A 12,264-nucleotide genomic window follows, 5' to 3' on the forward strand; every position below is an offset into this window, starting at 1 on the left:
TAATCAGCGACCTGATATCGTTACCTGGAGAGAAATGACTGCTAGTCAAACGCATGCACGGTGTATGTAATATCAGTGAGCGCGCTGTTCGTGTGTGGAGTGGGGAAAGCGCGCTATCTATCTGAGTTTTATCGAGGACAGATTGTGATGGCCCAGAGGCTCGGCAGAAACATTTTGGAAACTGCAAGACTTGTGTTCGAGGCGTGCTGTGGTGAGTGCCTTTGTGGCGAAATCAAGGTGAAACCACGTCCAGACGTGGTGGGGTTGGGTGGCCACCCCTCATTATGGAGGGGCTGGGAAGATTGAAAAAAACTGGACAGATGGCTAGCTGTTGCGGAAATAACATTAGAGTTTAATGCTTGGCAGTGTGCAAGTGTGTCTGAACACACAGCACGCCGAACACTCCTAACGGTGGGCCTCCGCTGAAGAGGACTCATGCATGTGCCAACGTTAACATCACGACATCGGCAGCCGCGACTGAATAGGCACGTGCCATCGGCACTGAAGGTTGCCGCAGTGGCAGAGCGTTGCATGTTTCGATGAATTCCGATACGGTCTTGATCATGTCGACGGGAGGGCGCGAATCCGTCATCTTCCAGGAACAGCTCCTTGACACTCGCACTTCTGGACGGAGATAATCTAGTTGGCCGCTGTGGCCGAGAGGTTCTAGGCGCTTGAGTCCGGAGCCGAGCGGCTGCTACTGCTTAAGGTTCGAATCCTACCTCGGGCATGGATGTGTGTCATATCCTTAATTTAGTTAGGTTCAAGTAGTTCTACGTCTAGAGGACTGATGACCTCAGATGTTAAGTCGCGTAGTGCTTAGAGCCATTTGAACCATTTTTGGAGCTAATCTGGCGGCGGATTCATTATGCTCTGAGAAACATTCATGTGGCCATCCATTGGTCCGGTGGTGATCGTGCAAGGTACCGTGACGGCCAAAGATTATCGTACATTGCTGACCATGTACACCCCTTCATGACGATCATGTTTCCCGACGGCCGTGGACTTATTCAGCAAGATAATGCCCCGTGTCACAGGTCCAGGAGTGTCATGGGGTTGTTCGAGGAACACCGGTTCGATGAATTCCGATATGGTCTTCATCATTTCGACGTGAGGGCGCGAATCCGTCATCTTCCAGGAACAGCTCCTTGACACTCGTACTTCTGGACGGAGATAATCTAGTTGGCCCCTGTGTCCTAGAGGTTCTAGGCGCTTGAGTCTGGAACCGAGCGGCTGCTACTGCTTCAGGTTAGAATTCTGCCTCGGGCATGGATGTGTGTAATGTCCTTAATTTAGTTAGGTTCAAGTAGTTCTACGTCTAGAGGACTGATGACCTCAGATGTTAAGTCGCGTAGTGCTTAGAGCCATTTGAAACATTTTTGGATATAATCTGGCGGCGGATTCATTATGCTCTGAGAAACATTCATGTGGCCATCCATTGGTCCGGTGGAGATCGTGCAAGGTACCGTGACGGCCAAAGATTATCATACATTGCTGACCATGTACACCCCTTCATGACGATCATGTTTCCCGACGGCCGTGGACTTATTCAGCAAGGTAATGCCCCGTGTCACAGGACCAGGAGTGTCATGGAGTGGTTCGAGGAACATATGGTTCGAGACACAGTGGCGAGTTCCAATTGACGTGCAAGCTCCCAAAGTCGCCAGATCTGAACCTGACCAAATACAACTGGTATGTGATTGAACACGGCGCCAGAGCTCTCCACTCCCATACCCGGAGTTTATGGGAATATGGTACCAATTCCCTCCAGCGACCTGCCAGGTCTTCGTTTCTTCCAAGTCACGACGCGTCACCGGTGTTATCCATGCTAAAGGCGGACATAACGGCTATTACGTAGGTGGTCATAAAGCTCTGACTGATCAGTGTACACTGTATTAGTTGCAAGTAAATAGCTTCCATTCATCGTTGCATATAATTTGTTGATTTCTACTACATCTCCCGGCATTCTTTTGCATTAGAATGGATTTTACGAGTAAAGCACCAGCGAAGAAAAGCAAAAACACTTCTCTGATCACCTTATCAATTCCTGGATCACACTAGAGTTTCTAAACGGACAGTAGAATTACGTCGATTTTTGAACTCATTTGGAAACATTTCATATTTTCTTCTTCTCATGAATGTGTAACATTCAATGTTATATGTTCGTACGGACGCAAAATCGGAGAGAAATTTCTTTTGAGTTCTAGTAACATTTCGCTGGCACCATATTACAATTTAGCGAGAAAATAAGCACGTGAAAACTTGGCCAGCACACTAACATGTGCAGTTTGACATCCAGCTAGGCAGAAATCATTGACCGGTGCTGTCATCGAATTGCTTAAATATAACAAAGCCATTTGACTACCTCCAATTGTGTTTTGAAATCAAGTTACACAGTTCACAAATGTGAGGTGACACTCAGAACATGAACTGCATTTTAAAAATGAGACAATAATACTTGAAGTTTGCGTGAAATGAAGGGAAACTGAATTTTATTCGTGTAATCTCTTTCTAACACCATTGTATTGGAATTAGGTTAAACTATAATAATAGTTCGTATAATTACGCAAAGAAAACGCCGCTAAGAATTTTAACCATTATCGAGTATGGCTTTGGCCTTCACTGAATTTTTCTTTTTAAGTGAGTAGGCAACAGTCTTTGTTAATGAAACTCAAGACAGAGTTTGCAGAGCACAGTGCGGACAAATATGTTGAAGGATGTTACTAGAATGCCACTGTCTACCTTTGCGTTCTATCGGATTGTCATGCATTTCCTCAGTCGTAGAATTATTGTGTTACTACAATGTAGAAAACGATTGTCCACAGGCTGGAAATCAGTAATACAGCATCAGTGGATGTTCGTGTAGGAGAACGCTATTCGAAACGTTTATGTCTCCATGTTCAATAGTAGCACGTCTCTGTATAGATAATCAAATAGACAATGAAACAAACACCGCCATAAACTTTATCTATACTGTAATTACACACACACACACACACACACACAGCAACAAATATCGTAAAATTAGAAGTAATTTTATCCGGAACAGTAATTTTTAACTTCCTCTGGGCAATAAGCTTATGTAAAATATATAAAGAAACTTGGTGGACATGGCTTGCCATTAGATGGTACCACACACTCTCACAAGCAATTAACAGCAGTAGCCGGAGACCACGACGATAAATTGAAAATTTATAGGAAATACATTTCCGTCAGCCCTTTTGCACTGAAGCACTAATTGCACAACCAGATGTCACGCGGGGCTTGTTCCCGTTAATTCCAATTTTAATAAAACGAATTGGCACGAAGCACCGCGTCGGTAGTGTGTTACGCGGGCGACTGCTCCAACCGTCGCCGGTTTTTATTTATTTTTCATTTTGCAGGTATTGGACGCTTCGCGTCTCAGTTGCCTAATTGGGTGTGTCGAATGAACCGTCATCCAAAACTAATTCCAAAAATTTTGTGGCAATCCTGATATTCTATTGTTTCGCTGATTGAATTTCTCTCTTCTTAACAAACAGTTTACCTCTCTGTCCAACAAATGTAATCTGCTTTCAGTGTTAATTCATCTCCTTACAGATGACGTATGTTAAGTTAGAATATGTGAGCGACATCTTCGGAATATATAACAAGATATACTCTTCTTTGTGATAAGTATTTGAATAACGGTTCCCCATTATCTAACCATGCATTACAAGTCACAACAGTCGAATTATATATTTTTTTCTCTTTATAAGTATTTGGGACAGATATGAAATTACTTACAGAATAGGCAGAAGTAATATGTGAAATAAGGTGTCTAGATTAGTTAACTAATACGAAAACAGTTGCATTCAAATCAAACAACAGAAATAATGCTTATGCACTCAGCAGCATTATGGGATCATCCAATTGTTGTAGTATCTTGTTTATTTTGTGAATTCCACGATTTGTAATTCATGCTCTTACGAGTTTCAGCCACACAGACCATGTTCGGCCATCTTTATACATGGCCAGTCATTAGGTATCGTCAGTGGTTTTGTATTTGCACCATCAAGAGTGAAGTAACAGCTTTGTAAGCGAAGCGGTTGATTGTTAAGAATGCAGTTATCTCGACGTGGGTATGCAACAAAACTGGTAAGAGCGTCAAATAGATTGTGACCGGACTTAATAGACATTGTACTACAAGTACAGTCGAAACATTCTAATATTTTCCAATTGTCGTTGATCCTTTGAAGCAGGCCGGTGTGGCCGAGCGGTTCTAGGCGCTACAGTCTGGAACCGCGCGACCGCTACGGTCGCAGGTTCGTATTTTGCGTCGGGCATTGGTGCGTGTCATGTCCTTAGGTTAGTTAGGTTTAAGTAGTTCTAAGTTCTAGGGGACTGATGACCTCAGAAGTTAAGTCCCATAGTGCTCAGAGCCATTTGAACAATTTTTTGATCCTTTGAAGACATCAGGTCTTGTACGAGATTCGTCCAGCAGATAACGACCCGAAATTATTTTCTTCAAACATATTTATTCTCAAGAGTTAGAATTAGAGACAAATCAACATTTCTTTTACAAATACTATTTCTCTGCATAGTATTAATCAGTTTCTATGGCCTTATGCCAGCATTCTGTAACAACATACAATCCTTACTGGATAAGGCTATTTTCCTGTGCTCTTAGCCGTTTTTCGACTGCGTGAATGGCACTCTCATCGTCTTACCACTCGTGAGGTAGTGGTTAGCACACTGGACTGTCATTCGGGAGGACGACGGTTCAAATCCGCGTCCAGCCATCCAGACTTAGACTTTCCGGGATTTCCCTAAATTGCTCCAGAAAATGCCGGGATGGTTCCTTTCAAAGGGCACGTACGAGTTCCTTCCGCATTCTTGATACAATCCGTGTTTGTGATCCGTTTCTAATAACCTAGAACACGACGGGACATTGAACCCAATCTTCCTTCCTTCCTTCTTCTCACTGTTTTCAGATCGTACCAGACACAAGGAATCCTTAAATAGATTAGAAGCTAAGTTTAGTATGACCCAGGAACAACGACGTGGATTTAACCGTTTTCTGTTCCCACCGGGATGCTTGACATCTGTGAATCCCCTTGTCGCTCATCACTAGGGCACTTGATTTCGGATAGTATCCATGCAAGGTGCACCTGTCACTATCACTTCATGGATCCGTTAACTTATTACAATGGGTGCTGTTTTCAGTTGGCCTGTAGCCCTGTAATGACCAGCACAAGAGTCATGGCAAATGGATGGAAACACACACCGAAATCAGTGACCCTGATGGCGGAGTTGGAGGGAAACCATCGGAATCAAGCTTTCTGATGGTTCAGGGACTCAACACACTCCACCGAAAACTATGTTACCATACAAGCAGGTCACTTGCCAGAAATGTCAACATCAAGCTGCATCATTCGTACTGTGGAATCAAATTTTCAACACTCAAAGTAACGTTTGAACATTAGTATCTATCGTTAGAAAACCAAGTTTGACGTTTCCATCGTAAGTGAAACGTAGAATCAGATGCGTCGACTCCTAACTGCAAAAACAGGAGCAGATGATATTTGTCGATTGCAGCGTCATCTATCAAGAATGGAAAACAACGGTTTTAGTAAATCGTACGTATTTTTGGCGTGGAACGGGAATATGCCATAAGAATGTGGGGTTTTCGTCTGAAAACACTAAGTTGACCCCAGCCGTGCAGGAAGGGTGGTTAAAAGGCGGTCAGTTGTGGCACTGACAGATATCCCCTTTTCTCTTATTAACCTTTCACCTAGAACATGTTTTTCGTACGATGGTCGTTTCGGAGATAGTTGTTTCAAGCTAAAACGAACATCCTGTAAACTGACAGCTGTAAAAAAAGATTCATTACCTATTGAATGACCGGTGTACGTGCATAGACATTTCAGAATATGAGCTATGTAACTAGTTTGCAGCGTGTCTCATCACTTGTCTAACGTGAATCTAAACTGGGTTATTCCACGCTAACACCACAACCGCTACCGCTATCACTACCATTATCACCACCAACACCATAAGTAAGGAGCCTACCATCTTAAACGTACCTACATTAGTACGGCTACTACTGGACAACTGTGTCACTTCATTAGTAACATCTGCTGATACGAACAGTACTCGCAGTTTGCCGCATATGCACTAGCTGATATCAGGAGATACATCGTCACGTGGTGATAGGTCTCCACGGAAGTCAATAGCCATGTTGTCCGCACCGGGTCCCGCAGATATTCAAGGCCGCTTGTTCATGCAAGCGACAACCGGGATGGCATCGTAAACCGTCTGTTGGGTAGCTGTCTGTAGAAACTAAGGGGCAGAGTAACCCAAGTATTGACCGTACGATTGTCAGCAACTCGTGCCCTAGTGACAAGCATTGCTGGCCGTAGATCACGGGGCACTGGGTTCGATTTTCGACAGAGTCGGGGTTTTTCTCTCTGTCTCCGTCTCTGTCGCTCTGTCTCTCTCTCTCTGTCTCGGTATTTGTCGATCTCTCTCTCTCTCTCTCTCTCTCTCTCTCTCTCTCTCTGTATCTATCTATCTATCTCTCTCTGTCTGTTCTCTCTCTGTCAGTCTGTCTCTTTCTCTCTCTCTCTCTCTCTCCCTTTCTCTCTCTCTCCCTCTCTCTCACACTCTCTCTCTCCCTCTCTCTCTCTCTCTCTCTCTCTCTCTGTGTGTGTGTGGTGTGTGTGTGTGTGTGTGTGTGTGTGTGTGTGTGTGTGTGCGTGTGTGTTACCCTCATCATTCCCGTCGTCTACATCAGACGTGCAAGTTGCTGAAGTGGTGCCTAATAGAAAGACTTCCACCTGGTGTCCCAGCCTCCCAGCCAATACAGCCACACGGTCACTTGATTTCATCGCACAGTTCATGCCACTGAACATGAGGTACAAATATATCCAGTGGGAACAATCATCATGTATAGTGCAACATATTTAGCGGTCGCAAATTTAGTCGTGGGCATCGTAGGTTATTTACTTGCATGTGAAAAATGTGACGTGCAAGTGAACAAGGGTAGGTTAAGAGCTTTAATGGCGTCCCCAGTAACAATACAACATCCCTGTTTTGATCGTTTAGTACCCTGTTAATAACTGTACATTATAATTTAATGGAGCATACAATGTCCTGATTAGTATTTAACACTTAACTAAACTAATTTGTAATTAATGTCACTGATTATTTGATAACGATTTAAAGCGAACACTATATCCGTCCGTATTCACACCTCTAGCTGTCTTAATATATATAATCTAACACAATTTAACTTATCATCGTTTCTATAATTTCCGCTTGGTAGATAGTGTTTTGTGAGACACTTGACTCTCACGCACCTTCCTCCAAAATTCTTATTACGTAACGTTTCACTAAATTCTTTAATTATTTTGTTTCTTTTTATGATAGTCCCATTTCTTACCTGCCGTTGATATTTTAGCTTAAGATTTTCTCTGTCTCCATTCGCTCTATATTTTTGAATTCTACTCTTGATTTCTAGCCAGTGATTCCTTTGAAAACACACGCCACTCAGCTTCAGAGGCTCGCGTTGTACGCACAGCAATACCTAACGCGTTGAATCCACCGGACACTGAGGCTTCACGCGGTACAGCAGAGCCAGAAGGGTTGCCTGAATTGCCGGCGTAAACGGCACTCTGACACCCTAGTTTCCAGTCGGGCGTACAGAAGGTGTTGCATTTGCCGCACAGTTTGGCTGCTTCGGTTACATGGCGAAACTACAGCGTGCTCAGGAGCTTTCCGCCCGCCGTGTATTTAGGATCCTCCACGGCCGGACGACAGCAGAGAGAAGCGGTAGGTCAAATAGAGTTCTACTGGACAACCAGAAGGTCTGCTTCTGGTGACCAGATCCAGCTATCTGATACAATACGTGCTAACACACACGACCACATCTCGCCCGCCGCATTCATCGCTAAGCGAATGGGCTTAGAAATTCTTGGATAGGATATTGATACAAAGTGACTACTTAAATATTTGTTTTAGCGTTGGTGTTCTTCGAAAGAGGTTTAAGCGCTAGATATACTACGAGGCGTATACGGAAAGTAAGGTCCGATTGGTAGCGAAATTGAAACCGCAGTGAAAACCCGATAAAGCTTTGCATAGGTGTGTTGGACAGTGTCTCTAGTACACCCCCCGATCGCGTCACGTCTGTCACCTCTGTCTTTTCAGTGAGCACCTAAAGATGCCTAGAAAACAGTATCTTCCGCCAAGTATGAATGTCCGTGAGAGATTTCGCCTGATTTGATGCAGCCCTCACAACACAATTGTCATGCATTTCCTTCAAGACGTTCTCAACCGCACTCTGCAACGGACAATGAGGACGCCCCTGCAGCGTTTTCGATGAGAAGTGTTTGATCACCCTCCATACAGCCTTGACTTTGCTCCCTCTGGTTTTCATCCTTGCTGACTTGAGCCGCTGCCTACGAAATCTACGTTTTGGCGCAGAGAACTAACTGCAGATCAGCTTAGAGAATCGGCGAGAAGTGCAGGCGGCTGCCTTCTATGACAAGGATATTGGAAAGTTGGTACAACGCCACGAAAAATCTTTCAAGAAGGAGAGGCGACTATGTAGAGACGATGCTGGAAGGTGTTGCTAACTACTGCAAATAAAACACTTTTGATTTTCACTGTAATTTCCGTTTCGCGACCGATCGGAGCTTACTTTCGGAGTACGCCTCGTATATTCAGAACTCATTAATTTTATGCGTGCTCAATACAGAAAAAAGAATGTCCACCGTCCAGAGAACTAATCACCCTGGTCAATATGAAACCCTAACAACAGGTAAATTCAACCTTCGAAGGTAACTCCTGAAAAAAGTAATAGAGAGCAGTTTCAATCTGCATCAATAGTTGTAGAAAATTCCATAAAAATATTCCATAAACCACACTTAGAATTCCATTGTTCCAGGAATGGTAAGTTATTGTTATTTCTTTCCGAAACTTTTTGCATGAAAGTACGTGTAGTCCAGTAAAGCAGTAAAAGTAGTCATAAAAGGCAACATATTACAATTCAGTTCTGATAATTCCAAATAGATCTTGACTAGTTAAAATACTGGTACAAATGATCCCATTTGGAGTCCTAAACGCAGCATGATTCGCTGAAATGTTGCGGTAAGTACACGTCTCCGTCTCCCTTAATTTAATTTGACCGTGAGGTGTTTACTTGTACTAAAGATATTGGCCATCACGCACTGTCCTAGTCTAAGTTCAAGTCATCAGCGCCACGTGGAGATCCCCAGTCTATTATGTTGTATCTGTCGTAATATGGGCTGGTCAGTGACGCGAACCATGTAGCTTAAAGATCGATGCTAACTAAATCGATGGCCAAAATGCGCTAGAGAGCTGACATTACGATTGCAAGTAAAGTAACTGCAATATAGGTCCGATAATCAAAGCTATTATTCTATTAAATAGTGACACAATCATACGGATGTCCAAATCAAAGCCTTGTTCCAGAGAGCGATGGGACGATTTTAGCCGATTAGCAGCGTCAGGGGGCATCAGAAGACAGGCGAATTATGTACTGCATAAATATTTTGCTGTCACTCTTCGAGTCCATCACGATATCGTTGCAGGCGAGCAACTAAAGTCAGTGCGATTTAACTGGAATTCGTCTGAAATCGACCGATTAAGAATGGCGCGAGGCAAACATTAACTAGGCTTCGCTAAGGCTCAGTCTGTTACCATTCATATTCGTTAGCTTCGCCAACTCACCACAAAAGTATCACCTTTCAGCCTAAAGTAGGCCTCGACCTAGGCAACATACCAGTCTGTCACCAAAACCAAATAGATCGGTTTCAGATGAACTTCAATTCTTTTTATTCGTTTTAGTGAGTCATTCACTGCAGTGACTAGAAATTAGAGTTTCAACAAAAAGTATTCAGGACTGTGTCATACGATTTTAAAAAACGTCGCTGTTACCTTCGACTATTAAATTTATTTATTTATTTATTAAAAATTTCAGACATCTACGCAAGTATTATATTTTAAATTTTGACATTTGCTAAAGCACGATATTTTCACTTGGAATTGCCAGGTACATAGTAGCATTCTGACGATGACACTGAGCACAATTTATTGGTTAAGGACTGTGGATTAAAACTAAAGAGCTTCGGATAGGCCACAGCCCTATGACACATGGCTTCCTGCTCCGGCGAGAGGACCCTCAACTGTGTGGTGCTAGTGGCGTCCAGGTCACTGTGCGCCACGTTTTATTGGATTGTGTTTTATTTTCTGACCAGCGGGCGGCGGCTGACTTGCCAGCGGACCTGCCATCTCTTTTAGGCAATACTCGGACGAATGTGGTTAAAGTTTTAAAGTTCTGTGCCACGTCAAATGTTTTTACAAAGATTTTAGGGAGAGGATCTTAATTTGCTCAGTGTGTGACAAGCTCACCCATATTTTATGTAAGTGGCCAGCCAATGACAATTTCCTGTGACATACTTGTTGCTACGTTTTCCCTTTCCTTACGTTTTCCGTTATTATGTAGCATTTTCCTTATTTTCCTGCTTTCTTTGCGTGTGTGATTCAGTTTCATTAAGTCTGTCCACATTCGTCCCTTTTAATGTGTGTCAGGGCGCTGATGACCTCGACGTTGAGCGCCCATAAGCCCCAACACACACTGAAAACTAAAGAAATTGGAAAAAAGGTAGAAAATAAAGGAGATGGGACCTGGATAAGTTAAAAGAAGGAGAAGTTATTGAGAGTTCCAGAAGGAGCATTATGAAGAGACTAGAACGAGGGAAAGGAATACATTAGAGCACGAATGGTAGTCTTGAGAAATGAAATAGTGAAGGCAGCAGAGGCTCAAACAGGTAAAAAGGCAAGGCCTAGTAATCCTTCGCTAACACAAGAGGTATTTAATTTAACAGATGAAAGGAGAAATTATAAAAAAAATCGGCAAATGAAACAGACTAGTGCGAATACAGACGTCCAAAAATCAGATTAACTGGAAGTTCAAAATGGCTACGTAGGAATGGCTGCACGACAAATGTTAGGATTTAGAAGCGTATTTCACTAGAAGGACCATAGATACCGCATACAGAACAATCAAAGATGTATGAATATCACGAGCGCAGATGGAAAACCAGTCCTCAGAAAAGAAGCGAAAGCTGAAAGGTGGAAGATGGAAGGAGTAAGTACATGGTCTATAAAAGAGAGATAAATTTGAAGCCAGTTTATAGAAATGGAAGAGGACACAGATGAAGATGAGATGGGTGATATGATACTGTGAGAAAAATTTGACTGCCCACTGAAAGACTTAAGTCGAAATAAAGCCCCAGGTGTAGACGACATTCCGCCAGAAAGCCTGGGGAGAGTGGGCCATAACAAAACTCTTCCACCCGGTGTACAAGATGTATGAGACAAGTGAAATACCATTAGATTTCAAGAATAACGTACTAACCACAGTTCCAAAGGAAGCAGGTACTGACAGGAGTGAGTATTAATGAACTATCAGTTTCATTTGTCATGATTGCGAAACAGAATGGAAAAACTGTAAAAGCCTACATAGAGGAAGATCAGTTTGGATTCCGGAGGAGTGTAGGAACAAACGAGGCAATCCTGACTCTATGACTTATATTAGAACATAGGCTAAGGGAAAGCAAACCTACATTTATAGCATTTGTAGACTTGAGAAAGCTTTTGACAATATTGACTGGAATACTCTCTTTGAAATTCTGAAGATATGTATTAAAATCCCAAACTCCTTGACAGAGCGTAGGGGACGATGCGGGAGACCTGCACCGCTGCACTACGCAAGGTATTCTGAAGATAGCAAGGGTAAAATACACGAACCGAAAGTCAGACAGGAATTGAAAGAGCACTTGAACGGAATGGACAAAGTCTTGAAAGGAGGATATAAGATGTTCATCAACAAAAGCAAAAGAAGAATAATAGAATCTACCCTAATTAAATCAGATGTTGCTGAGGAAATTAGATTAGAAAGACACTTGGAGTAGGAGATGAGTTTTGTTATTTAGGCAGCAAAATAGCTGAAGATGGCAGAAGTAGGGACGATATAAAATGTAGATTGTCAATGAAAACGAAACTGTTTGTGAAGAAGAGAAAGTTGTTGACATCGAATATAGATTTAAGAGTTAGGAAGTATTTTTTGAAAGTATTTGTATGAGTTGTAGCCATGTATCCAAGCGAAACATGGACGATAAACAGTTTAGACAAGAAGATTATAGAAGCTTTCGAAATGTGGTGCCACAGAAGAAAGCTGATAACTAGATGCACAAATCACTTACCTAATGGGGTGGTACG

The sequence above is a fragment of the Schistocerca cancellata genome, chromosome 8, assembly GCF_023864275.1.
Source record: "Schistocerca cancellata isolate TAMUIC-IGC-003103 chromosome 8, iqSchCanc2.1, whole genome shotgun sequence".
Taxonomy (NCBI): domain Eukaryota; kingdom Metazoa; phylum Arthropoda; class Insecta; order Orthoptera; family Acrididae; genus Schistocerca; species Schistocerca cancellata.